General features: G+C 39.1%; 1 protein-coding gene across 1 annotated transcript in view; it reads left to right on the top strand.

Annotated features, from left to right (window-relative positions):
- Positions 1–21,312: 21,312 nt before the first annotated feature.
- Positions 21,313–25,498, top strand: part of TENM3 (teneurin transmembrane protein 3) — a 1,708,801-nt gene continuing 1,704,615 nt past the window's right edge. The window contains exon 1 of the mRNA XM_068278748.1: positions 21,313–21,331. The gene's annotated coding sequence lies outside the window, so the exon portion shown is untranslated. The remainder of the gene's footprint in view (positions 21,332–25,498) is intronic.

Here is a 25,498-nt window from a genome sequence, read left to right as displayed (position 1 = left end):
CAGCTATAGGTGCCCTATTCCTTGCCCTTGTATATCTCTCTCTCCCCCCTGAAGTGATAATATATATTTTCCGTGGCTCTGATTGTTAATGTTCTTTAGCGCTGTATGAGGAAGTCCCTCCGGTGGTGGCCGATGCGCACGCATCCCTTTGTTTACATCTACACAGAGCGTGGCGGCGGACTCCGCCGCCGGCGTCTGTGGTTGCTGGGGAGACGCAGGGGGCGGGGCTTAGCCCCGCTCTGAGCGTCATGCGGACTAGTTCCCCATCAGGTCCGCCGTAGCGGCGGCCTGCTGGGAGAGGCGGCCGCTATGACCTGGCAAAGGAAGGGATGCGTCTGCCTCCGCCCCCACTGGTGAGGTAGGCGGGGTGGGTGGTGCTGAGGTTTGAATCTACCTATGGCAGTACTGGGCAAACAGTTCCCTATCAGGTCCACTTATAGTGGGACTTAGTGATAGGTTGAGAAAAAGTTGCGTGGGGGGATTGGCTATTTAGTGCCTAGCTGGGGTATAAATAGAGATGTTTATGCATTGTGTATCTGAACATCGACAGCATAGCTTGATAAAGGGGCGGTTGCCCTGAAACGTTGCCTTTCACCTTTTGCTGTTATGCAATTCTGATCAATAAAAGAGCATACTTTATGGATGGTGCCGAATTTGTGATTTTCACATGTTTTAGGCTGCGGCACTTCATCGTGTGTGTCATAGTCCGAAACTTGTTGTGTGAACGTCTCCTTAATTTATAATCCTCTGGCAGGGCCCTCCTCCCTAGTGTTTCCAGCTTGGTTATGCAATCTGTCACCACTATAGAACAGTCTATATTTTAACCAATGATGCCGAATTACTGTTCTGAAAGACATTTGCATGATCTTGTTTTGTTGTGAGCTACTTGTATGTCCTACATTGTATGTTAACCCTTTTGTCTATTGTGCAGTGCTGCATAATATGTTGGCGCTTTATAAATACAATAAATAATAACAATAATTGATTGCTTCAAGCATTGGGTTTGGTGTGCTGTCTCCATTCTTGCTTTATTTTGAGTTTGGATACCTGGAGTGATGTACCAGGTGTGAGACATTGGCACTGGCTAATCTTACCTAGTGGTAGAAGGTGGCTGGATAGTGTAATGGTTAAAGGAATACTATCGATGTATGCATTTATTTTTAAATGCTATATGTTGTAGCACACATTAGGGCAAGTACTAGGAGCAATTTGATTCCTCACACAGCTGTTCCTCTCAGCTGTAAAATCCTCTGTCAGTTTTGGCGTCAGTGTTGGATACAAAATGTATCTAATACTGAGGCTCCCAGAGGGCTAGACCATGTCTCTGCACAGGGGAGTTGCTATCAACTCCTCAGTTTATAGTTTAATTATCACCTTGCTGAAAGAATCTTATTGATATGGTGGTAAGGGGTTAAAGATTCTAGCAATGTGTGTTTATTATCTTTGCTTCTGTTGACTGATAAAGATATTAATAATGCTAATTGTAGACAGTGGTCTGCCCCTCTCAGCAGCTTGTAAAGTGGATGCAGCCTGGAGTGACTCATCACAAGCAGGCAGCCAGGCAAGCAGTCTGAGTGTAAACACAGACTAGTGTTATAGCTAGTTATATTCCAGCAATATTACAGCTCAATTACCTACGTGTTACCACCTCAGATCAGCCTATTTCTCCTCATGTCTCCTGCATGCTGTGAGTGACACAGTGAAATATATTTGTGAGCTGTGTGACAGAGTAACCAAGCAGCTCAGGTTGACCCAAACTACTATGAGCTGTGTGAGAAATGAATTTTTAAGCAGGGATAGCGAGAGAGAGACCTGGGTGAATAAATAAAGTGCCCCTAGCACTAGTGATAATGTGTACACTAATATAGAGTATTAAAAAAAGTTGTTTCAATCGATAGTATTCCTCTGACACAGGAGACCTGGGTTCAAATCTCGGCTCTGCCTGTTCAGTAAGCCAGCACCTATTTTCAGTAAGGAGTTTCTTGGGCAAGTCTCCTTAACGCTGCTACTGCCTACTAAGTGCGCTCTAGTGGCTGCCTCGCAAGCGCTTTGAGCCGTCAGGAGAAAGGCGCTATACAAATACTGCAATTATTATTATTAATAGTGTGGTCTGTGTATCGCTACTTGTGAAGCAGTACATCCTTTAGCAATTTTTAGCAGAGTGTGCAAAAGAATAACCATTTTAAAGATTTCAGTTCTATCTTAAACAGAATCATAAGCAGCTTTACTTGCCAAGTACAACAAAAGCTGCACCTGGGTGTTGCACCTGGAATTGTTTTTGGTACAGAAAGCCTCACAGTAATACAGGTAAATCATTTAATAGGCATTTAATAACCTAAAAAGAAAACAATAGCTAGGTAGGCAATAGTACAAGTGATACAAATAAGCAGATACACCAACGCAGACAAAGTTATTGGGATTAAAGTATGAGTAATGGAGACTAGAAGATGTGGTTGGTAGTGGGATGTGAGGAGTTGGAAGGCTCAAGGTATTAAAGTGTTTGTGTCTGGAAGTTGTGGTAGGAATGGATCTGAAATGGTGGCCTGATGGGAGGAGATTGAGATAGTGATTGCCAGGGCGGGAGGGGTCGTTCACTATCCTATTTGCCCTGGTTCTCAGTCTGGAGTATAATGGCAGGAGTGTGCCGATGACCCTCTCTGCAGCGCCGATGACCCTCTAAAGTGTGTTCCTATCGCTTACAGAAGTGCCTGCATTATCAGACAGCGATAGAAGAGCAGATCTGCCTAATTCTAAACACTATACAGCCTGACCCTATGCTAATACAAGCTATGTGCAGCAGTGTAAAAGGAATGTATTGCCTGTAAAACATTTGAAGCAACTGCCGCCTACAAAATACATGAATGAATACATTATGAATGCACATTGCTGGTCCTAAGTGTGTGCACAGAATCAGCAGCCTCACTAATTCAGCTTTTGCATTGTTTGGAAGTGCCGGTCTGTACAGGAGGGAGAGGAGACCCAGTAAATGGATTAATCTGCCCTGCAGTAAGAGTGTCCTCCTGCCCCTCCAAACACATTTTGTGCAGTGCTGGCTTCAATACATGCCTAGTTCTGTGTTCTAGAAATGAATGATGTTCCAGGTTCACAGAAGCATAGCTAACCGTATTTGCAGTCCTGTCCCAGAAAGCACCAAGAGAGGCTGCCTGCCTATAAGCTCTGCATTTTTTACCATCCAGTGTCAACAAGCTTAATGCAGCCAATGGATGGAAAACATCAAAACTGGCTATTTTTAGGGAATCTAAAATTAAAGGGAAAAAAAACAAGTTCCCATGAGTAAAGTTGGAGTTAGCTGTTACAGGCAACATAGAATGAATTACATTTTCTTTTCTTGTCCTTTAAATGAATAGCATAGTTTGGGTAAAATTATCGGGCAATTGCATGCCTTTTATGCAGATAATGCTGTTTGATGAAAGCGGTGTTTTGATCTGCTAAGGATAATACAGATCCAGGGTTGGATTCATTGGTGAGAGTAAAGCTGTCTTCTGTGATAACTTCATCTCAGCATGAGGTCAGACGGGGAAAACTGGGATGGGGGGATTAAAAAATGACACAGTCAGAGCAGTATTCAGTTCCCTGCTGTGCTCCTGGCTGCATACTATAGCTTATGTTTCTGATCTGTTATGGTATTGTCTGCTTTTTCTCTCCCAGAGCAGAAAGAGATTGCTTGAAACTTTTCTCTTTTTTTTTCGGCTAGAGGGATTAGTTCAGTGCAGCTTTTTAATTAAAGAATCTGTATCTCTTCTTCTATTTTTTTTCATAAGGCAATTTAGGGCCGAATGACGAGGCCAACAGTATCTGTAACTTGTTATTAACTACTACAAACTTTGACCTTTAGATCAAAACTACAGAAATGAAAGCGGAAAACACAACTTTTGTTGTTTCTTTTTTTGTTTTTTGTTTTTTTCTTTTCTTTATGGTACATCAGTGCTACAGGTTGTTACAGATGAATGATTGTTTATTATGTCTCTCTTACTGCTTTCTAGAACACTTGCAATACAAGTCAGGCATCGGGAAGCCCTTGTAAGATGCACATGTTAGATGTCAGAGTAATAATACCTCTTTCATTTATATCATGTTTTCACTCAGTTCCAGATCATATGCTTAGTTATATTTTTCAAACAGCGTGCTTTTAGTTAAAATGGAAGGAAATGATAAGTTAAATGATAAGCGCTGCGTAATATGTTGGTGCTTTATAAATACAATAAATAAATAAAATAAATACAATAAATAAATAGGTTGATAGCTTTTCAGAAAGTCATTTTTGTGTATTTTACCAATGGAAGCAAATTATAAATGATAGCTAGAATCATTTTTGTATTCATCAATTAATATATTAGTAAATGTCGGTGCACCAATGGATAAGCAAGTGATTTATTAACTGGATTTAATGTCTGTTATTCTGGTAGTTTTTTATTTTATTAATGTATTTATTTATTGAAGAACAGAATGTAGTACTAGAACTGTCGTTATCCATTTCTTTGATTACCTACACTATCTTGATACCGAAATGCGACACTGGATTGGGCCACCATTTTCCCAGTATAAAGCTTAATACTCACCTCCCGACGGAGGAGGATGGATTCAGCAACGTCCCCCTGACAACGAGTGTTCCACAATCCATCTTCCAGCCAGCATGTACACATGACATCACACAATGGCACACCATGGACGCGAACAGGAAGTCAAGCGACGGTACTTTGTGTGGAGTTGTCTGGGATCTTAGAGATCTAATACGTTGTGAAGGTCATCATCACCGTACATCACTAAATGCCCACATGATTGCGCATCTTTACCCACATCGTGAGATCACAGAAATGATCACTTGTCACTCAAGAAAATCTCCAGTTGTCTGAAAATCACGTAGTGGGTACAGGCCTTTATATATTTTTTTTTGTTTCCACATAGCACACATTACTAGAACTGTTCTTCATCACTTTTTCTGTCAGTGTGAAGACAGCAGTTGTTTTAGGGCTGAAGAATGTGATGGTGCACTCTCATTCTGATAATGGAGTAAAGGAGGCATCTGTTAAGCATAAAATCATTAAAAAGGTGAACAAGAAGGCTTATATATTTATCCTGAATAACTCAGGAATGGTACATGAGATGTTAATAATTATGACTTGATGCTGTATGTTATTTCTATGTCAAGTGTACGCAGATGCATGGAACTGGACCAAATGCAATAGCTGATCATTTTGGTACAGTTCCAAGCTGCATACATTTGCATTAACACATTTTTAGCATGTTATTGGCCACTTCTACTCTTCATCAGAATAATGGACAATATATACATTTTCTGGAAGGTATACATTGGGAGCTTGACTTCATTTGTAGGACTAAGTCATTCATAGTGTAAGCCTGATCATTTATTTCTTCCACATATTATATTACAATATGCATACACTTTAGATATTCCTTGGCAAAACCCATCAAACTCTATTGTTCCAATGGGATTTTCTGTTGAAATCCCCACAGTGGGGAAGCTCCTGCGAAATAGGCTGTTCAACAGAGGACTGAGCCACATGTCTATGCAGCACTTAAGTATGAAAGCTTAAGCTAACACACACACAAATTGCGCGTTCCTATTGTGTGTCTTTTTTCGGCTTTCAGTTCCTAATTTTCAGATGCACTGCATCATGTAAAGATCACTTTTAATGTGTCTTTAATGGCAGTTGAGTCTAGAAAGAAGAACAACACATAATATCACTTTTTTTGCTTTATGTAAAGATGATGTTCAGCTTCAAAGGTACTTTGCAATTAACAAACTAGAAAGGATTAAGCTACTCTCTCTGCAAGAAGTTTAAATTCAACCTCTAGGCCATGCATTATACCTCTGGCCAGCACAGTGGATAACATGACTGCAGTATTTAAGGACTTACATCCATTTCTAGAGGTATATTACTGATATATGAACTCAAGACATTTCAAGCGCCGGATTATTCTTAAAACAGTTGTAGTTCCAAGATTTAATTATACTACATTATGGGCCGACTCACATAGAAGGCACACACACACCTCACTCCTAGCTCAAAGCCAACAAAGTCAGATGGGACTCTTACTTTTATTTCAGTGCTGCAGAGGGTGCCTATGGGCATGTAGGCAATACTGGACTTACTTATTAGAAGATCCATGGGCAGCATGGTGGCCTATTGACTAGAACTCTTGCCTTGCAACACTGGGTCCCCGGTTCGAATCCCAGCCAGGGCACTATTCAACGAAGTTTGTATGATCTCCCTGTGTCTGTGTGGGTTTTCGCCGGTCACTCTGGTTTCCTCCCACCTCCAAAAACATACCAATATATTAATTGGCTTCCCACTACATTGGCCATGGACTACGATACATACACTACACGATACATACATAGACATATGACTATGGTAGGGATAAGATTGTGAGCCCCTCTGAGGGACAGTTAAGTGACAAGACACTCTACTCTGTTCAGCATTGTAGAAGATGTTGGCGCTATGTAAACACTCAATAAAAAATAATTTAAAAAATGCCTTTACAAACTGTACACATTGTCCTTTGCATTAAATGTGGATTTGCTGAATTAAGTTTAAAAATAAATGATAAAATATAATAGTATATTAAAACTGTAATGTTGTAAAAGTTATTAATAAATTAACATAATTAACAAAATTACATATAATGTCCTTTAGGCCTAATGACTAGTAAGCTAAACTTAAAAGGACCATATAAATGGTTTATGGTATTTGGACTTCACAATCGCTCTTGCTAAGCGCATTGTAGCCACTTATGGAACTTTACAACGACCTGTTTTTTGGATGATGCACTGAATGAATGCATCTCCTTTCCATAGCTGAGGCTTTTGTACTGATTTCTGAAGTTGTGTTCAATAATGAGACCCAAACTGTTTGGAATTTGCAAGGTCTCGTTCAAGGGTCTCTCCTATAATCAGCAACATGCTAATGGGATTATAGAAAGCTCCCTGAACTGGACCTTGACTACTTGTATGGCTATAACAGGGACATTAATCCCCTAAGCTCCGATTGGGGCAAGCAAAAAAAAAAAAAAACTTGAGTAACGTGTTGATGTCACACAACTAATAAGACATTGCAGCATTTCACCAAACATGCACTTGGCCCCAGAAAACCTGCTTTGGTGAAATCTGTTAGACATCCGTCCTTCTCCTAAATTACCAAGCCACAGCTCAAAGAATTTTAGCACACTAAAAATGCTTTAGCAGAATTTCTGTTTAGAATCCACAACCTGTTAAAAACTTGGAATTAATGTATTCTTTGAGCCCTCCTGTATTTACCTATGTTGCAGATAATATACTTAAAACAATTAGGGTGAAAAAAAAACTTTCAATTTTCACTTAAATTTTACCTGAACCAACGGAGATATGGAAGCTGTCTTATTTATTTGCTTTTAAAGAATACATATTTCCTTGATGTCCTGCTGAGTCTCTACCCAGAACAGGTCATCCACAAGGCAAATGTAGGAAATTGCCCAGGACCTGGAGAAAATCTATAGGCATAGTGGATGCTAGCCCCCATTAAACCTTACTAAACAAAAAGCCAGGTGACCATCAGTGGTGGCCAAAAACTGCTATCTTCCCTAGGGCCCCATTCCATCTTAATCCTTTCTGGCTTTACCTCTAATACTTTTAGACATAGACCCTGAACAAACACACATGTCGGATGCTCTGACTGAGGTCTGAGTGGATTAGCTATGTGCTTGTTTCAGGTGTGTGATTCACACTACTGCAGCCAGAGAGATCAGCAGGACTGCCAGGAAAAGGCATTTTTTCCAATGAAATACATATGGTAGTCTCTTCATACGCCCCTCAGTTCTGGTGTCAGTTCTGGTGTAGAATTCAGCTACACCTACAAAGCAAAAAGTATGTTTAGTTTATTAAAAATAAACTTTACACTGTTCTATTTTAAGCATAGGTGTACTTAAGTAACTGAGAGCTCTGATCATAAATGTACTGCATTATTCAGTATGGAACAACCATAACCACAGAAAAGTAACAGAGAATATGCAAAATTATGAGAGCTGCTGACCTGATTTTAAAAAATACTAACTGCCCCAGTATGATAGTTAACTCCAGATTTCAGCAGTTCCAGCAGTTCCAGTTTCACACCTGCAACAAGCCTTCGGTTAATGTAGGCACAGGGGGCACTGTGAAGTCAGGACATTTGTTCTTTGCGAAGGAGAAAATATTCCATGCACACAAACAGGGAATCGGTAGTTTTCAGATCTATCCAGCAATGGCAGCTTTCATGATCTCAAAGTGTGGGCCAATTTTAAAATTGAGAGTAGTAGTTTGAATTAAAGTTGTCTCAGTAAAGGTAGCCATACACTGGTCGATTTCCCATCAGATTCGACCAACAGATAGATCCTTCTCTGATCGAATCTGATCAGAGAGGGATCGTATGGCTGCCTTTACTGCAAACAGATTGTGAATCAATTTCAGCCTGAAACCGATTCACCATCTGCTGAGCTGCCGCTGTCGCCTGTTCCCCCCCCCCCGCATACATTACCTGAAGCCTGGTCCCGAGCATCTTCTCCGCATCACCTCCCGGCTCCCGGCTGGCATCTTCTCCGCATCACGACATCCGGCATCCGCGTATAACTTTCTGTCACTCCAGTGACAGCGGAAGTTCAAATAGAGAGCCCTCTATTTGTACTTCCGCTGTCACTGCAGTGACACAGGAAGTTATACGCGGATGCCGGATGTCGTGATGCGGAGAAGATGCCAGCCGGGAGCCGGGAGGTGATGCGGAGAAGATGCCGGGAGCCAGCTTCAGGTAATGTATACCTACGCCGCTAGCAATGCGCTTCCTACACGCGGGCGATCAACGGTAATTTCCCGCACGGAGCGATTGACGGGATCGATCTATTTCGGGACGAAATAGATCAAAGTTTAGCGTGAACAATGTGACCAGCAGATTCGATCCCAGTGATCGAATCTGCTGTTGATCGGCAGGTAATCTGCCTAGTGTATGGCCAGCTTCATTCTTGGAGAGAATTCGTTGTGGTCTTGTATTCCGAACCCACAGCTCTTCCTAGAGGTGGCAACATACCATACAAATGTTTACATTTGTTTTCAATTCAAGATGTACAATCAATTTTCCTGATTGATTGTAACAATTGAGCAATCTGACCAATGTACCACACATGTTTTCAGTTTTGCCCCATTTATGAAAACAAAATTATTGAAAACTTTGAAAAAATTGCATGTGTCTCTACATTATGAAATTGTCAATCTACCACATGCCATACAATCTTGCAAAAAAACAATAAAAAAAAAAAACAGAAATATCTGCTACACGATCGAGAAAAATAGGCAAAAAAATGGGAAATATAACTTCTCTGTGGCTCACAAGGTTAAGGTGCTGCTTATGTGAATGCAGGAGGGAGTTGAAGTTAGTTAGGGTGTTTAAGCAGTTTGCCCCATGGTCCATTACCATGGTATTCAAATTAGTTAGGATCTTTAAAAAATTCTGCATCTAACAAATCTTTTTAACTGTACGTGGGCTTATATTGGTATTTATTGGTGGGTGCTCACTGATGTAATGTATCACTTTTTGTATTGCTTTTTTTTTAAATGTTGCATGAAAAAATTCTCTTTAAAGTAAAGAAATAAATAATTAAAAAAGGGATATATGATCGTAGTTTTTACTAAAAAAAAACCAAAAAAAAAAGAAAAGCTTTACATTTTTCTGTAGAAATGATAGAATTGTAGTAAAATTAAATAATTGTATTGTATTTATATGTGTGGCCACCTAATACAGACCAATAACTTGAAAATTACTTCCAGGGTTACTGAGAGATAGAGAAAAGATATCATAGGTGCACAAGACTACAGAAGGCTTACAGAACCTCACAGCATCAACCCCATGTAAACACTCTACTCCTGCTGCCCTGTGGCCTATCTCCACAGGCCCATAATCAATGATGCACATTTATAAACTCTTAAATATCAAGGACAGGACAAAGCTGCACATTTGACCTGAATTATATGTTTTTAATCTGACATGTTTAAGATTTGACATTCTGATAACACAGGAGAGTATTTTATTTCTTTTCTGGCCAGTGTTAGCATGTGTGACCTAGCATTGGCTTCACCATAGCAGAATTGATGAAGACTGCCTGAGAACTGTACGTTTAAAGTATTCCAAGCCTGTGGACGGAATTTTCCTATTTTCTAATTTTGCTCTGTGTAAACTTGAAACACACACAAATCACCACCACAGTTCTATGTCAGATCAATTAGAAACACCTTTACAGAACAGACAGTTACACTTATTTTTTCATCAATTTGAAATTTCCTCTGTGACTCTATTTTAAAGGGATCAGCAAGGCAGAAGCTCTTAAGTATTTCTGTCTCTGCTGGAGTGCAAATCAAAGCTGTGCCATCATGTGTCATTGGCCTGCAGGACTTACCTGCTGCATTTAATGCTCTATTCGTGTGAAATGCTGTTTGCTGGTCTGGCAAAAGGGAATACACATGCAATTATGCCATCTCCAATGTAGTGTTGTTACTTAAACGTTCTAATAGGTAAGGATTTGGGCTTCACAAACTCACTGCTAAAGTATATATACACTGTTTTAATTAAAATAAGAGACAAAAAAACTCTTTTCAATAACAAACAAACACAGAACATTTATATTGCGCTTTTCATCTGGCAGACTCAAAGCACCAGAGCTGCAGCCACTAGGACGTGCTCTATATGTGGTAGCAGTGTTAGTGAGACTTGCCCAAGATCTCCTACTGAACAGGTGCTGGCTTACTGAACAGGCAGAGCCGAGATTCGAACCCTGGTCTCCTGTGTCAGAGGCAGAGCCCTTAACCATTACACTATCCAGCCACTATAGCATAAATATCTCCACAATATAATCTTGCTTAAAGGTACAAAGAATAAAGATACAAGACACTAATGCACATTGCAGTTATTCTTAATTGAGATGTGTTAATAAGCTAAGAAAATGTGAACTTATCAATATCTAGACTATAGAAAAGAAAGACACATGTACTCTTGGATGAGGCTGGTCGGTCTATAAAATCCAGAAGATAAAGGGAAGTAAGCTTGCCAATGGCAGAGGTAAAGAGAGAACCCAAAAATTTGAAAAGGAAGAAATCTGTTAAAAGCACTTTAAAAGAGGTCTATTTATGAAAGCTATCGGTGAAAAGGCGGTCTCTGAGACGTGTATTCATGGATGTTGTTATCCCAGACACCCCATATATAATCAAAAATGTGTGATCCCGTTTAATTCCTACATGTACTGCTAATCATGGCAGGTGTTAGTATGGAACAGAGGTCAGTGATATATACTGTAGATGCCCATTCTGAATCCACATTAACATAGTAAATAATCAAGACCAACCATTACTAATCAGTTCTCTTTTAGCTCTTAGACTTGGCTAGACTACATTCTTATAGATAAGTTCATTTAAGGCTAGAAGATTTACAGATATGTTTGGGGATAGAAAATTTACCAGTTCAATTACTGTAAATCAACAATTTTACTTTCTCATAAATACCTTTGCAAACTGTCATATATATAAAACATCCCGGCAATTTATTTCATTCTGACTCGAGTCAACTCTGGTTTTGAATGGGATGTATTTTTCTCAAATTGATGTATTCACATAATTTGCCATTACTGTATGATTTACATGTGACTATGACAGGTGCATGTAAAATGTTTTATGTTTCTGTTTACATATACATGAAGTGTGATTATATATATTAAGCTCAAATCAAAGTAAGAATATATGTACTATTTTCTTAAACTCCAGGTATATGTATGAGCCCATGTGCAAGTCACTTTTTCTCCCAAGTTTTCTCCCAGATGATATTGTCACACCTTGTCATAAAATGCCTTTTAAACCATCAGCAAGTAAGTAAATACTCAAAATAAAGTTGATAGTACTTTTTCACCAACTTTCGGGGACTTTTTCAATTGCTGAAAAGATATTTTAAAGATAAGATTATCATTCTCACCTACAAGATAACTCAGGAGAAAAATTGAATTGCATATGGGCCTTTTATAACCCTACATCCCAATTTCTTTAAAGTGTAACTGTGCAAGGGCAGAGCTTTCTCACCCCTTTGTGTCTTAAAATTGATTCTAAAATTATGTTCAACATGTAGCATTTGTATCTTTAATTACTGTGTCTACCAATTCGGTATTATGTATCAATGTGGATATTTTTGTGTATTTCACTGTCTGTAGTGTGTACCTCATGTTTATTTCTTACTCTGTAAAGTGCCACGGCATGTGTTAGTGTTTTATAAATCAATAACAATAATATATTTTTGAATATAATTTTTTTGGTAAATATAGTACAGATGACAAACAGGTTATGTCATTGGTTGTATTTATTACATGCCAACCAAATTCTCTGAAGTTGACTGAATCATCGGTATCCATTCCACTAATTCTATTAGTTTAATTTATTTATATTTAAAATGACTATACTAACAGGAGCAAATATGCAGTGTGAGGCTGTTTATAAGTTATTTTTTTCATATACTGGAAGAAACGAAACCAGTACATGTACTGAACCTGATATTACAAAATAAGATGACAGGGAATAGTAATTTAAAAATATTTGAAGTATAACAAGTATTTATAAGGCAATAAATGTGATTCTAAGCAGTCTAGACTTTGACCTCTGAGAGTAGTGTTATCCATTAGTCAATAAGGCACATGTTTTTGTGCTTGCACATGAGTTCCAACTTTCCTTTACTCTATGGCCAAAACCTTAAACCTTAATGACCTATAAATTATATATAGCTCCACCTGCCGCCATTCTTTTTCATGCGCTCAGCTGCAGTCTTCTGATATTTAACAGCACATTTAGAAGAGCAGCCTTTCTGCTTGACCTCAGCTGAGGTAGCTTGTGACTTGTGAATTGTTTAATTGGGAAGAATCATAGCTGAGACTTTGTAATTCCCATGACAGTGAATTGACTGGATGCATTAGTGGCCAATTTCTTGTATTACGGACATTTCTTATGTTATAACTCACTAACAACTGAATTTCAGAAAAAAATATTTACAGTTTTTAGGAGCCGTGCAGCTTGTGTCGAGTAATTGCCCTGATGTCCAAGCTAGGCTGTTTATATTTTTTTATCGCGTATGTATTTTCCCCATCACATACAAAGCCTTCAACTTTCAAATTATTTTATTATTTTCATTAATATAAGTAAAAATAGTAATACATATTTTTAATATAATGGTTGTAATCCTAAGCAAAACTTTTCTAAATCATTCCTTTTAATCAATAAAGTTAGATTTTTTTAACTGTTTCTGTCATAAAACACTTTTAATACTCCTAAACCCTCATAGCATCCATGTTCTTGCAATGGGTCAAACATATGAAAGACAGCAGGTTGTTATAAATATGGTACATCTCTGTATAGTATAGTGTAGTATAGTATTATATTGTATTGTAGTATGAAGCTAAAGTCAGCTGGGTGACCTGTGAAAAGGATACCAATATTATATTCTTTGTTTATTTTGCATGAGTCTATACCAAAGAAAGGCATTTGTGAAGGTCAACACTTCTCTATAAAAGAACTCTAAATATTCATGTTTACTTTTCTATTGAATAGTGTTCTCCGAGTACAACACAGTGATAACACATAACAGAATCATTTTGACCTTGACGTAAACTGCAGAGTGTCCTTCATTTCCTATTTTTTAGATTACCATCTATATGAAACATTTTTAATAAGGTTGAATATCAAAGACAACTTTCTCAACTATTCTGATATTTTCCCATACACAAAATTATCATTTTAGCATAAGCTATATTTGGTCCCATTTTTTTTTTCAATAAAATTAATGAAAGGCTTCCCAAAATTGACACTATGCAAAAACATGTAAAATATTTTTAGCATGGGTATGAGAACAAAACATTCATTTCTTGCAAATGGCTGTAATTTAATAGTTCCTGTGACTCAGAATGTTAAATGTAAAACCTTACCTAAAACTTAATGTACAATTCAGCATCTTCAATTATAGACCCATAACAAAAATATAATGCAGTTTCCCATTATTTAGAAAGCTCTAGAATACAAAGGATTTATTCTGACCTGAACAACAATATGGTTTTTGGAATTGATCAAAGCTATTAAAGGATTTTATATGTGGGTTATACCAATTGTTCCTGTTAAGCTCAGTATGTGTTGATTTAGTATTGTTTAATCAGTGTTTGCCCCTCTAATTATAACTTTACAGTAATGCAGTTGTTAAGAAAACATTAAACATTAAAACTTTAACCGGAATGTGTTTTGCCTACAAAGCATTCGAAATATTTAGCTACTAAGACAGATAGATAACCATGACGGGGAGTCATCACTGTGTTTATCTTTAGGTAAATATCATATCACACATTTTCATTATCATCATGTCATCATTAAAATGTATATGTCCTGTTTATGTTACATTATATTTTTATATTCACAGTTACAGAGCTCACAGATTGGTCTGATTCTTCATGCTATCATGGTGTGATGATCACTAGTGTTCACTACAAATGGCATATAGTGCACATTGTTCTGTACTATAGTAAATGTCAAGCATATACTTGGTGTTTCCCAGGAGTTATGCTTATTGAATTATAATATATATTATTTTAATACTATAGAACATGTTGTCATTTCCTGTATCTCCCAGATTTTTAACATATGGTATTTTTAACATCGCACCGATCCTAATATGTCAAAGGTCTACAAATCTGAGTGCTCACCTATAGTACCAAAAAGTTTTCCATTTATTAACCACCCTGGCGTTCTATTAAGATCGCCAGGGCGGCTGCGGGAGGGTTTTTTTTAAATAAAAAAAAAACTATTTCATGCAGCCAACTGAAAGTTGGCTGCATGAAAGCCCACTAGAGGGCGCTCCGGAGGCGTTCTTCTGATCGCCTCCGGCGGCCAGAAGTAACACGGAAGGCCGCAATGAGCGGCCTTCCGTGTTTTGCTTACTTCGTCGCCTCCGATCCAGCCCTTAGCGCTGGCCGGAACTATTTGTTCCGGCTGCGCAGGGCTCAGGCGGCTGGGGGGACCCTCTTTCGCCGCTGCTAGCGGCGGATTGTCGCAGAGCGGCGGCAATCAGGCAGCACACGCGGCTGGCAAAGTGCCGGCTGCGTGTGCTGCTTTTTATTTCAACAAAATCGGCCCAGCAGGGCCTGAGCGGCAGCCATCGGCGGTGATGGACGAGCTGAGCTCGTCCATACCGCTAAGATGGTTAAGGTCATCCCTTTACCCTTCTTTCCTTCAGTTCTTCATTCCTCCTAAGCATAATTTTCTATGCCTCTTGAGATTCTTCAGTCCTAGCTTTAATACGCCATTCTTTTCCTCTTTCCTCTATTTCTTCTACCTATCATCCTTCTTTTCTATTTCCTTTGGTCTATCTGTACTTCCTTCCTTCTGTTCCTCTGTCCTCCTACCTTTCTTCATGCTGCCCTTCCTTACTTCACTTTTTATTTCTCCCTTCCTTCCTAATTGTTTTACTTCCTTCTTTCCATTCTTTAATCCTCCTTCAATTAGTTCTTCAACTTTCCTTCTGATCATCCTCCCCTCCCCCTCACCTCTTCTCATATGTCTATCCAATAGCTCTTCACTCCTTTTCTTTACTCCTTTCTTTTTTTTTCTTCCTACCTTCCATTTTTCCTCCTCTATTTCCTTCCTTTCCTTTGTACAGTATGTCACTCCTTTTGTTTTTCAGTCCTTCTCCTTTTCTTCCTCCCTATTTTTCTTCCTCCCTTCCTTTTGGCCTTCTGTTCCTTTCACTTCCTACTCCTTCCCATCTCTTTCTGCCTCACTGCAGTCCTTTCTTGCTTTCTTCCTTTTCTTATACCTTCCATCTGTCATTTTCATTATTCCTTCTATTACCTTTTCCAGCATTCTTTCTTCACTTTCTTTTCCATGTATATATATTTTGTTTTACTGTAATGTAGGCTTATAAATAATTTCCAATTTCTACATGTTTCAGTTTTTTTAAAGGAGACATGAGCACACTGTTTTATCTGTCCTGAATAATGCACACACTATAATAATGACACCACTTTGCATTGCCATGCTAAATAATATTTTTGCAATATACACGCATACAGGAAGTACTGAGTGGACTGCCTGCAATATGCAATTGGCTGCTCTCAGCAAATATGTGGCACATTTAAATGAACGGCTTCAAACCCATTGCTGATTACTTTGCAATAATGGTACGGATTGTAAAAGTGGTAGATTCTGAAGTTCCTCAGGATGCTCCACAGTGCTTGATATTTTATCACTATGACAATTTTGTTCTTTTTACCCAACTACATGTATATGTGTGAATTATTATACCTGCCATCCTTAATATGCTCACCCATTCTCTGTAACTGCTGATTTTATAATGCATTGAGTGCCCTACACCAGTGTTTCTCAAATCCTCGTGACACCCCAACAGTGCATGTTTTGCTGGCAACCTCACCTATGCACAGGTGGGGTCATTAGTGTATCAGCTAGGTGGATTCCATGTAGCTGAGACACTAATTACACCACCTGTGCATAGGTGACGTTGCCAGCAAAACATGCACCATTGCGGAGCCACGAGGACAGGTTTGAGAAACACTGCCCTACGCATTCACTGCCATCTCTACATTACAAACACTGGACTAGATGTGCATTCATAGAGAAAGACACATTTGCACTGCCAACCACCTTGATAAGAAGGTAAAGCAGGTGTTCAAGGTGACTTTTTCTTCTACCTTCCTGACCAATGCACAGTGAATTATTGTAAACACTATAATGAAATAAAAGCTTATGCATAAACATTCTGTAACAGATTTTGGGTCTCATTTTTATTTCTATGCAATAGCTTGCAGATCTTATTTCTATGCTTTGGCTAACTTAACCTTTTCGGGACCATGTGCATGAGATCCTACGCCGCACTTGTGGCTGTTCTAGCCTGATGCGGCGTAGGATCTACGCCGGCCCGCAATTTCCGCTCCCGACGCGATCGTGCGCACCCGGAGGGGGAGATTAAGCTGTCATATGACAGCCGACATCTCCCCCGAGTGATCAGCAGCCATCGCGTATGGCTGCTGATCACACGATCACTACGATCGCCGTCGGATCGTAGTGATCTGTTTGACAGCTGCGGCGGCAGGGGGGGAAAGAAGAGGATCCACTCACCTCCCTGCCGTTCCAGCGACGATCGGCGCCCCCTCCGCTCTGGCCGGCATCTCCGCTTCATCTGACGTCAGCGCCGGGTCCCGGCTTGATGACGTCATCAAGCCGCGACCCGGAACTGCTCGTCAGACAGAACGAAGATGCCGGCCGGAGAAGAGGGTCCCGTGCGGCTCATCGCTGGAGCCTGGAAGGTAAGTGAAGGCTGCGGGCAGAAGGGGGAGGCACAGGCCACTATGGGGGACACCACTCTAGCCAGCCACACACGGGATCCGGCCGCCTGACCCCCCCAAACGTGCGCACCCCCTTCCCGCGCAAAATGCCTGGTCCTTAAGGGGGGGTAGGTGGCCGGTCCCGAAAAGGTTAAAGAGAACTTAAACTGAGAAGGATATGGATTTTTCCTTTTAAAATAATAACAGTTGCCTGACTCTCCTTCTGATCCTGTGTCTCTAATGCGTTTAGCCACAGCCCTTCAACAAGCATGCAGATCAGGTGCTCTGACTGAAGTCAGACTGGATTAGCTGCATGCTTGTTTCAGGTGTGTGATTCAGCCACTACTGCAGCCATAGAGATCAGCAGGGCTGCCAGGCAACTGGTATTGTTTAAAAGGAAACATCCATATCCCTTTCAGTTAAGATCTCCTTTAAGTTACAGCAATGGTACAGGAATCACTCAGTGGTGTTCTGTGTACAGCAGGACAGTCTAGTAACAGGTTTTGCGCAAGGAAAGCAAGTAGTTCTTAACGTTTTGTTATTATTATTATTATTTTTGTTTACATATAATGCTCTGTTCTGCTACATACAGGATCTTCTCAAAAAATTAGCATATTGTGATAAAGTTCATTATTATCTGTAATGTACTGATAAACTTTAGACTTTCATATATTTTGGATTCATTACACACAACTGAAGTACTTCAGAGCCTTTTATTGTTTTAATATTGATGATTTTGGCATACAGCTCATGAAAACCCAAAATTCCTATCTCAAAAAATTAGCATATCATGAAAAGGTTCTCTAAACGAGCTATTAACCTAATCATCTGAATCAACTAATCAACTCTAAACACCTGCAAAAGATTCCTGAGGTTTTTAAAAACTCCCAGCCTGGTTCATTATTCAAAACCGCAATCATGGGTAAGACTGCCGACCTGACTGCTGTCCAGAAGGCCATCATTGACACCCTCAAGCAAGAGGGTAAGACACACAAAGAAATTTCTGAATTAATACGCTGTTCCCAGAGTGCTGTATCAAGGCACCTCAGTGGGAAGTCTGTGGGATGTAAAAAGTGTGTCAGAAAACGCTGCACAACGAGAAGAGGTGACCGGACTCTGAGGAAGATTGTAGAGATGGACCGATTCCAGACCTTGGGGGACCTGTGGAAGCAGTGGACTGAGTCTGGAGTAGAAACATCCAGAGCCACCGTGTACAGGCATGTACAGGAAATGGGCTACAGGTGCCGCACTCCCCAGATAAAGTCACTTTTGAACCAGAAACAGCGGCAGAAGCGCCTGACCTGTACTTGACACTGGACTTCAGGCATTTTGGCATTTCCCTCTATCCAGTCTTCCTCCAGACTCTGGCACCTTGATTTCCGAATGACGTGCAAATGTTGCTTTCATCCAAAAAAAGTACCTTGGACCACTGAGCAACAGTCCAGTGCTGCTTCTCTGTAGCCCAGGTCAGGCGCTTCTGCCGCTGTTTCTGGTTCAAAAGTGGCTTGACCTGGGTAATGCGGCACCTGTAGCCCATTTCCTGCACACGCCTGTAGACGGTGGCTCAGGATGTTTCTACTCCAGACTCAGTCCACTGCTTCCGCAGATCCCCCAAGGTCTGGAATCGGTCCTTCTCCACAATCTTCCTCAGGATCCGATCACCTCTTCTCGTTGTGCAGCATTTTCTGCCACACTTTTTCCTTCCCACAGACTTCCCACTGAGGTGCCTTGATACAGCACTCTGGGAACAGCCTATTCATTCAGAAATTTATTTGTGTGTCTTACCCTCTTGCTTGAGGGTGTCAATGATGGCCTACTGGACAGCAGTCAGGTCGGCAGTCTTACCCATGATTGCGGTTTTGAGTAATGAACCAGGCTTGGAGTTTTAAAAGTCTCAGGAATCTTTTGCAGGTGTTTAGAGTTAATTAGTTGATTAAGATGATTAGGTTAATAGCTCGATTAGAGAACCTTTTCGTGATATGCTAATTTTTTGAGATAGGAATTTGGGGTTTTCATGACCTGTATGCCAAAATCATCAATATTAAAACAATAAAAGGCTTTGAACTACTTCAGTTGTGTGTAATGAATCTAAAATATATGAGAGTCTAAAGTTTATTAGTACATTACAGAAAATAATGAACTTTATCACAATATGCTAATTTTTTTAGAAGATCCTGTACAGTAACAATTTATATGTCTTTGTTAGCCTTTATCCATCATACCGCTCTAATTTTCAATACCTCGTTATTTATAAGCAGTTCACAAAGCCAAACTTAAGTGGGTCATAGTCAATAATAGGAAGCAGATTTGCAATAGATATATGACAATATAAGTATAAACACAGCACATAGGGTTCCTTGTCACTTAATTGCCATAAACTGTGTATCAGACAGACTTCTGTTTTTTAATCAGTTGAGGTTTTTTAATCAGTTGAGGAACGCAGTGTTAAACCCCTTTAAAGATCAGGCCATTTTTATTGAAATTGGCCACTGCAGCTTTAAGGCCAAGCTGCATGGCCGTACAACTCAGCACACAAGTGATCCCCCCCCTTTTCTCCCCACCAACAGAGCTCTCTGTTGGTGGGGTCTGATCGCATCCCCAGTGTTTATTTTATTTTTTTAAATAAATATTTATTATATTATTTTTGTAATACATTTCTTTATCTTTGTTTTCATTTTTTATCCCGCTCCCTCCCTTCGCCTGGCAATCAGCGTGATCGGCTGTCATAGGCTTCAGCCTATGACAGTGGATCACTTCTGCAGTAACAGAGGGGACAGCTGTGTCACACTGCTGTCCCCAGTACAGCGCTGCTGTAGATCACAGCGCTATACTAAGCTAATAGATGGCGAGTTGGCGGTTTCGCTGTCTAACAGTCTCAGAGCGGCGATCGCCGCTGGGAGACTGTAGGCGGAGTGGAGCCTTCCAAGCAGGAGATGCGCACGCAGCCTGTGCGCAATCTCCTGCTAGCTCTATAGAGAGCCGTTTACGCCAATCGGTGTGGAGCGGTCCTGGGGCTGCCGCACTGCTCTTGCCAGTTGGTGTGGAGCAGTCAGCAAGTAGTTAAATGTGGCCCTGTTCACAATGGTCAGTTACATTGCAGAATAATTCTGCATTAGAACTCATTGCCCATACAATTCTATGGGACTGTTCACAGTACTGCATTGTAACTGATCACGATATTCTAACTTCCTGCATGCAGGCTTTATATTTGAGTCTATGGCCAGTCACCATTGCAGTTCACAGTCATTATAACATGCACATTAAGCAACTGACCACTGTGAACATAGCCTTAATCTTTAAAGGTGTCATTAGAGGACATGTGTTAATGCACCATATATCAAGCAAGGCCAAACTGCTGCAGATAGGTATGAGGGGAAGCATAGCCCTGACCACACCTAAACTACAGACTGAGATGTCCTCAATAGTATTTTGCAGTATAGGAAGCTTAAATGTACTATGAACAATACCTTACTCTTCATTAAAGTGAATGCAAGCTAATTGAAAGCAGAACCACATACATTCGTATGTGGTTTTATCACATGGTCGTTTATCCTTTTGAAATGAGCAAGTATGTTGGGCAACTAAAAGAAACATTAGCAAGATGTGTATTCACTTCACTGACCCATTATTCAGCCAATTAAGATTGCACTATTATCCAAACTGGCTTCTGATCATACCTTCATAACATACTTTTAGAATTTACTTAACGCCATGCTTATTTTATGTAGCCAATGATTTATGTTTCTGTATAGATATTCAGCTTCGGCTGGTAAAATAAGGTTTAACTAAAAATAAAAAATAAAAAGTCTAATTGGGTTGTTATTGATTTTAATTATGTTTGATTTTTTTTTTTCCAGTGTTGGAATATCTTCAACGTGATCATCAAAAACATTTCAAGATTTCCTGTGATGCTACAGAAAGGTCTTTTAAAGAACACAACGTGGTAAGTTGCTTAACGGCTTTAATTTAAAAAATAAATAAATATAAAAGATCTGCAGGACTTATTGTATTAAGATTGCATTAAGCAGTCTATTGCATTAAGAAGCATTTACACTCACAGTCAACTCTGCATCTCATTGTCGCCATGCCCTCCATGTGTCATACATGTGATGAGTTAAATCAGAATATTATGGCAGATCTGGTAAAATATGTGGCTCGTTTCTTTGCTTTTTAAACAAATTTTTAGTTACTAATTACATGTGAATCTTATGGTAAAAATACTTGTATGGTAATGCTCAAGCATTTGCTTTGCTTTGCCTTTATCAATCTGTTGTGCAAATCATAACTCTTTGAATGATCACAACAAATGCAGAATCTCACCATCAATACTCCTTACAGTTTAGTTCAGATCATTGATATTTGAAAAATAGAGCATATTTTTGAACCATCAATGCAGTAGCTTTGATCAAAACATTGGGGTACCTTTTTTATTTTATTTTTTACCTAGTAAAACTGAACCATGGATTGTGAACAAGGGTCAAGGATAAATACATTTCTATTCATTCATTCTTATTTAATAAGAGAAAAGCTCACATATACTTCACAAAGTAGATATACATTAGTAGACAATCTAAATATTGTAATACAATTTCTAACCAAACAGCTCTATATACATTCAGGCCTGCATCCTATGAAAGTGCTGTCTTTATGACAGGCAGACATCTCACTGTTACCATTACATCAGCAGAAACATAATAGAGTTAGGAGCTGTTTTTCAGACAGGCTACCTCAACGATAGTTCCATGAAAATGCCTGCCTCGGTTTCTTGGGTGCCAAATTACCAAGCAATACCAAATGCATAGGATTTAGCAGTAAACAAATTACAGTATCAAGGGAGAAAGGTAAACGGGAAATACTTAACGCCAGACGAAACTTTTTGTGATACTGGTTGGTAAATTATAATACTTATATACGTGCCTACATATTTTTTTTCTTTGACAAAATGGACACTTAAAGTTACTGCACCCAAAAAACACCCATGATTAGGTTTATTCCAAGGAAACAAAAGACCAAGGGCTTGATTCACAAAGCGGTGCTAACTGTTAGCACACCTGTGAAAACCCCCTTAGCACGTCTAAACAAGCTTTTCGCGCGTAAAACTTTACGCGCACAAAACTTTATGCGCATAAAACTTTACGCGCGTACTGCACAGAGCGCAGGGCGCTCCGTGGGAAGTGCCCATTAAAGCCTATGGGACTTAACGCGCATAAGACTTTGCACACGTAAAACTTAGCACACGATCTGATTGAGAGATCCGGTGCTAACCTACTTAACACCCTGGTTAGCACGTCTAAAGACTTTAGACGTTCTAAGTAGGTTAGCATAGGTTTGTGAATCAAGCCCTATAACTTCATCTGACAAGTTTCTAGTGCCAAGGCATGCAAACCTATTGGCAAAACATGCACAAATATGTCCTGCACAGGACACTTCATATATGAGTCCTCCTATACTAATACATCAGATTAAAACTGCACATACAAATAAAGTTAATTAATATTTGTGAAAATATCTTTCCATATACATACGTATCTGATTCTGGCAAACATGTAATCTTAAGCTTATAGATCAGGGTAAGAGCATTGGCAGTTTACATAAACAGAAAACGAGTGGTGGCAGATCGATTGTCTTACAGTTTGGAGATACCTGTATAAAATGGAACTTACTGGTAAAGATACAAAAAAGGCCCACTTGGCCCTTATTCAATTAATTTTTTTATTCCTGGGTTTTCTCCTAGGAGTTATTTTCTCATCATCTGTTTAAAATAAACTTTCCTGTACTCTGCAAATGAAAAAGTACCAAAAAGTGGGTGAAAAGGTACTGCCAAAATCATTCTGAATATGTTCTTCCTTGCTGGTGGCTTAAAGGGCATCTAATTGATAAAGTGTGAAAACATCACCTGGGAGAAAACTTAGGAGAACAAATTAATTGCATATAGGCCAGGGACTCTAAACTGACCAGAACCAACCTATTTAGGAGATATAACTATATGTCAAATGATATATTTAGAGACGATCACAGTTTGCATTGGCTTAACAAAAACATAAAATTAAACAAAATAAAGGAAAATTAAGTAGGAGTAACAATAATAACAATAATAATATCAATAATAGTATATATTACTCTCAAAATACACATTAATATGCTCCAAGTGGAAAATGACAAGGTACACAAAGGGTAAAATGAGTATTGTAGAATTAGGCGAAGGAACAGAATACAAATATATTTTTTATTCAGTGTGATGTTAAGTGTCTGGAAATGTGATAATTCTGAGCATTCTGGATAGTGTTATTCAACAGCCCTGCTTAATAGTGTTGCTCTGGTGCATCACACTACTTAACAAAGTACAGCACATATTACTGGATGCATCTGCTGACAGGAGCTCAGCACAAGGGGTAAAAGTTCAAGCATAGCAATTTATTAGATAAAGTCTATCATTTCCCAAACATATTATTTGCTGGAGTCACTTAACCATACCCGTTCTGATCATGCATTCCAAGCATAACTCAGCAATGCTAACTGTGTAGACTGTAGTGTTAAACGTAAAAAAAAAAAAACAGAATTATAATATTCAACTTTGCATGCTAAACATAGTTTTTACTGACTGCATACTTAAACATTATAAGGTGCTGTTGGTTCCAACGCGTAATTTCCGCTGTTATGATCACTGGTGTTACTTACTCTTACAGATCTGTATATTATTATTTATTATAGCGCTAGGTTTATACAGCATTAACTTAAAAAAAAATATTACCTAGTACAGTTGTATTTTTCACTTATGTCATGTTGTGGCTTTCTTAGTGGTATCGGTGTGAGCCAAGCACTGATATGTTAACTGTTTGCTGAGGAAAATGTGTTTTATCCTTATAAGATGTGTAACATGTAGTCTCTAGTGAGCTATACTGAATGTGATAAGGTTTCACGTTGTGGCTGCAATCCAACGGTATATAACATGACTCACTATCTCTGCATGAGAAGTAATGTTATCCAGCTGTGGCACCTTAAGAGGTTTTTTTGTACATCATCTTTCATAAAACTTTCTGATCTTGTTTTTATTTTATTTTTTTGTAAAGGTTCTTCTGTTTAGGATGACATAAACAGCTATCAGTATACTATAGATAAAAGAAGTTAATTGCATATGGTGCTTGACAGGGCTTTGATAAAGTTAACCAGATGGAAGCATTGAGTTTTGTCTTGTCTCACCCCTCCGTAGGAGTGTTCTATGAATATTTACATTCACAGCACAACACAAGCTAATACAATCATGTGAGCCAACCACAGGAAATGCATTTTCAGCAGGGAGCTCCCAGTACATTTATTGCTTTTGTCTGTCATGCAAAAATCTGTGTTCATTTGTAAATCTAAAACCGGTTTCTTCAAATACATCATTGCAGTTTTGCGATAACACCCTGTGAATTCCCAAATTAGATCACTACAGGGTTATGTATCGTGGCAGAAGTGGAGCATTTCTAAAGATGCCTGTGATTTATTGAAGAAACATGCCCTTGGATTTCAGTGAGACTTGTCACTTAGACAGACTTTTTGTATTGTTTTGTTTGCTGATGATACATTGACATCTCAGTTCTGTACAATTCCTCGTACAGAATTCATGCTAATATGAGATACAGATATTTATCAGCTCATCTTTCAACTATTGCTATCATGCATTCATCCTTCAGGATAAAAATCATACACATTGTTATTACTTGCTGATACATTTTCAACATTTCCAAATAAAGTAGTAAGAATGGGAGTCATTTTATATCTATAAATAGTATCATCAACAGCATGCTGCTTATGCTATAAAAATAACCCCTGGCAATGAATTACACTCAGCATTAGAATATTATCAAAGGCTTACCTTTTTTTTGTCCCCAACTTGCTTTGAAGTATTGTTAACATATACAATATTTGCCTTTTACCGTCATGTCAATTGTGTAGGTGATATAAGGATGGTTTCAAGATCACTTTACGTGTTCTTGGAAAGAGACCGTGGAATTGTGTAAAGTTTGTTGCAACTTTTTACAGAGCATAAACCCTGCTGACAATGGGGAAGGCCTCATTGGACATTATTAGACCTCTTTGGCTGCCAAGTTGTGTTTAATGCTTTACA

The sequence above is a fragment of the Hyperolius riggenbachi genome, chromosome 1 (assembly GCF_040937935.1).
Source record: "Hyperolius riggenbachi isolate aHypRig1 chromosome 1, aHypRig1.pri, whole genome shotgun sequence".
Classification (NCBI taxonomy): domain Eukaryota; kingdom Metazoa; phylum Chordata; class Amphibia; order Anura; family Hyperoliidae; genus Hyperolius; species Hyperolius riggenbachi.
The sequence above is the reverse complement of the archived record's forward strand: the minus strand, read 5'-3'. Positions and strand labels throughout refer to the sequence as shown.